At 37.6% G+C, this 4,516-nt stretch overlaps 1 protein-coding gene across 1 annotated transcript in view; it reads left to right on the top strand.

The window, feature by feature from the left end:
* Window positions 1-6: 6 nt before the first annotated feature.
* The window catches only part of LOC106871936 (noggin-3), a 41,076-nt gene continuing 36,566 nt past the window's right edge, over window positions 7-4,516 (top strand). Inside the window, exon 1 of the mRNA XM_014918698.2 lies at window positions 7-227. The gene's annotated coding sequence lies outside the window, so the exon portion shown is untranslated. The remainder of the gene's footprint in view (window positions 228-4,516) is intronic.

Here is a 4,516-nt window from a genome sequence, read left to right as displayed (position 1 = left end):
AAAAAAAAAAAAAAAAGTGAAACGAAGATTATTTCCTAAAAATAAAACATCAACGAAAAGAAAATTAACAAATATTTGAAAGAGAAATAATAAACATTGAAACAAATAGAGAAAAATCATAAACATCCAAGAACGATTGTAAGCAGTGCACCAGTGTGCTGTTGTAATTCAACTGTGTATTAAAAGAATAGATTTACAATTGTTGGAATATCACTTCACATCAAACTGTAAGTGGTTTAACCTTTTTTTCTTTTTCCTTTTTTTTTTTCAGAATTTATCTTTTTGTTTTGTCTCATTTTTTTTTATCTTCAGTTGCGTTCTTTACTTCCTTCCTTTCTGTCTTTGTTTCTTGTTCATTTCTTACAATTTTTTGGTTTTTGTATGTATTTATTTATATATTTATTTAATTCTCTTTCGCGTTCTTTTCCTTTCTTTTTTATCGTTCTTTACTTCTTTCTTCCAATGTCTTTTTCTTTCTCCCTCTCGCATTTGAGCTATAGAAATATACATATAGGCGCAGGAGTGGCTGTGTGGTAAGTAGCTTGCTTACCGACCACATGGTTCCGGGTTCAGTCCCACTGCGTGACACCTTGGGCAAGTGTCTTCTACTATAGCTTCGGGCCGACCAAAGCCTTGTGAGTGGATTTGGTAGACGGAAGCTGAAAGAAGCCCGTCGTATATATGTGTATATATATATGTGTGTGTTTGCGTGTCTGTGTTTGTCTCCCCACCATCACTTCACAACCGATGCTGGTGTGTTTACGTCCCCGTAACTTAGCGGTTCGGAAAAAGATACCGATAGAATAAGTATTTGGCTTACAAAGAATAAGTATTTGGCTTACAAAGAATAAGTCCTGGGGTCGATTTGCTCGACTAAAGGCGGTGCTCCAGCATGGCCGCAGTCAAATGACTGAAACAAGTAAAAAAGTAAAAGAGTATATACACACGTGTGTATGTGCGCGCGCGTGTAGTTTGAAACGCTGGTAAATACAATGCCAGAAACTTTCTCTCCTTGAGTAACTTTACAACTGAAGAATATATCAGAACACGAGTGGGTTTCGAAATTTACAACAGTTGCTTCTTTATTGTTAGCATTTTATTGATACATTCCTAGATTATATCATGGCAAAAATCTGCCATCTTCAGGTGATTTTAAACAAACAAACAGGTAAGGAAGAAAATAAAGTAAGTCCAATACCCGGCCTTTCCTGGCTTCCTACGTGTTGAGATACCGAATTTCTGACGAATCCTACATCTCAGCACACACACACACACACACACACACGCGTGTGTGTGTATATATATATAAATATATATATATGTATGTATGTTATCAATCAGTTTCATTTCTGTATTTCTTGTCCATAGAGAAAGGGCCGGACTCTAACATAGATTCAAGGCTCCTTCATTGAAACTTTTATCAACATCATATATGTATTTGTGCATGTGTGTGTGTGTGTGTGTGCAGTATTTGGTGTTAGTGTATGCGCAGATTTGTACGTTTGTTTTATGGATGCGTTTTTATGTATATATTTTCATGTCATGGCGTATGCATATGTATTTATGCGCAGATTTGTATGTTTGTTTTATGGATGTGTTTTTATGTATATATTTTCATGTCTAGATGCATGCATATGTATTTATGTGCTAAATTTTTGGAAAGTTTTACATATCTTTACAGTTCCATTGATGGCTTGAATCTGTAGTCTTCTATCTAATCAGCCTTTTTTTTAGGTTTTGAGAACCCTAATTTTTCCAGGTTTTTTGTTGAGGCAGTTCGTTACATATCCCAATGCCCCAACAATCACGGGTATGAATCTGAACTTGTAGTATCTGCAAATTTCTCAGTAGCTCGGCGTAGTTGTTCTCTTTTTCTCTATGTATGTATGTATGTATGTATGTGCGTGCGTGTGTGTCTTTATGTGCATGCACGTATGTATGCGTGTATGTATGCATGTGGGTGTACAATGTGTGTATGAGGGAGAGAGAGGGAGAGAAAGAGAGAGGGAGAGAGAGAGAGGGGGAGAGAGAGAGAGAGGGAGAGAGAGAGATAGAGAGGGGGAGGGAGAGAGAGAGAGAGAGAGCGACACTTTCAGCTCACTCGTCTCTTAAAATGCAAGGCCATTGCGTCTTGTTGAAGACATCGTTGTTTAATCTCACCAATGATGTTTGGAATTTAAAACTTGATCAATTTATTAATCGTCTCACCGTGATCAACTTAACATTTCATTGAATTCTCCAAATAATTGTATCTCTACCTAACCAGTGTATAATCTTGTATATTTATTTACTGATTCTCTCATCTTTAATTTGGCAAGTACGGTGAAGCCTATGCTTCTCTAATGAGGTTATAATAAGAGCGAAACATATCTGAAGTTGCCTCCCGCAGTTGCCGAAATAATTAGATAATATTATTAATTAACTAATGTTATTTTTTCCCTAACACAAAATTTTAGTTAGTTTTTCGATAATGGGTATCTTCTGAACCAGTCGTATTACACCTATACGAAAACTTTTCCTGCCACTGATCTCTCTATATATTCCTATAACTTGCGCCGGACTACAAAGAAACACACACGCCATATCGACGTTACAGAATGTGAACCAGCTCCATTTGTAACTAGTCCACGGGGCTCCTGACTTTATAAAAATCACTTCTTTCACGATTGTTTTTATGATTTTCTGACTTGATATAATCACTCTCTAGTGAGGGCGCATGGCTTTATGGTTAAGGTGTTGCACTTACAACCGCTAGATCATGGTTTCAATTCCTACGAACGGTTGGTGCGTTGTGTTCTCGAGCAAACCACTTCATCTCACGTTTCTCCGCGATCACTTCGATACCTGTTCAGACAACGTCGATTTGATGGAGCCAGTGAGCTAAAGTGCGGCACGGACATTTGATCACTATTAACATCATGTGTACAGGCCGTTCAGCAAAAGCTGAACGCTCATACGTCATTCTCGACGGAAGAGTCCATCAGAATCACTCTATACTCACAGATTTCCATTTCTGTCTGCCACGATTCCTTCAAAATTTATTTATGATTCCTCTTCAGCCTTTTTATACGATCTTTGTAAGTTTTCTTACTACACTTTTACGTTTTTAACAATTTTCTTTTGCTTACTTTTTACTATTTGGCATGGATTATCAAATACCGGCTTAAATTTACTTAGCTCCCAGCGTATCAACATTTTAGATTTAATTGCACATATTGACCCACGTTTTTTTTTTTTTAGATAGGCTGTAGCTACTCTCCGCGTATCATTCCATTGATTAGACGTGCCTTTTTTTTTTTATCCATCTAGCTCTTGCTATGGATATATTTTCTGGTGGCTTGCTTTTTCTGGTATCACGTGAACTTCCGCTATATGTCTAATCGGCTAGCTTTAGTTTCCATAACGTAATATTTCAAGTTCAGGCACGTCTGTGTAGTTAAGACGCTCGTTTAGCAACTACGTGGTTTCCAGTTCAGTGTCACTGCGAGGCACTTTGGGTAAGTGTCACCAATGCTTTGTGGGAGAATTTGGTAAACGAAGCTGTGGCGAAGCTCGTCATTTGTGTGTGTGTGTGTGTGTGTGTGTGTGTGTGTGTGTGTGTGTGTGTGCGTACGCGTGCGTGCGTGTGTGTATGCATGTATGTATGTATGTATTTATGTATGTATGTATATATGTATGTATGTATGTATGTATGCATGCATGCATGTATGTATGTATGTATGTATGTATGTATGTGTGCGTATATTTGTGTTTGTCCCTATCAACGACTGACAACCAGTATTTGTTTGTTTACGTCCTTGTAACCTAACGGTTCGACGAAAAAGACCTATAAAATAAGTACTAGACGTAAAAATAAGCACTGAGGTCGATTTGTTTGACTAAACTCTTCAAGGCCGTACCCTAGCATGGCCGCTTTCCTATGATTGAAACAAGTAAAACATAGAGAAAGACAAAACTTCTCGTGATTTCTAGAGTCAGTGATTTACTACCTTCCGGTATTTCGTCATTTCAAACTGTCCTCTCCCATTTCTACGTAGACTTTCCTGATATTATTTCGTATTCTGAAAGCGGCAAGTTGATATAATCGTTAGTGATTCGGACAAAATTCTTAGCCATATTTCTTCCGATACATTACGGTCTCAGTTCAAGTCACACCGAGGTCAACTTTGCCTTTCATCCTTTGAGGGTCGATAAAAACAAGTACTAGTTTAGCACTGGGATTGATGTAATCGACTGGCTTCCTCAAATTCAAATTTTCAGGTGTTGCGACTAGAGTAGAAACGGATATCATCCAATTTTCTCTAGTTATTCAAACTCGTCCTCGTTAATTTCCTAATGATTCCTAATGATTAATTGTGGTTCTCTCTGAAAGCCAATGGTATCATCGCTTGCAAGAACTCCACGACCCAGGTGCAGTTTCGTTTTGGCATTTGCTTTCCCTACGGAGGTTTATACATGCATACATACATACATACATACATACATACACGTATATGTGTATGTGTATATATATATA

The sequence above is a fragment of the Octopus bimaculoides genome, chromosome 5, assembly GCF_001194135.2.
Source record: "Octopus bimaculoides isolate UCB-OBI-ISO-001 chromosome 5, ASM119413v2, whole genome shotgun sequence".
NCBI lineage: Eukaryota > Metazoa > Mollusca > Cephalopoda > Octopoda > Octopodidae > Octopus > Octopus bimaculoides.
Note: the sequence above shows the minus strand (reverse complement) of the source record. Positions and strands in the feature narration are given on the sequence as shown.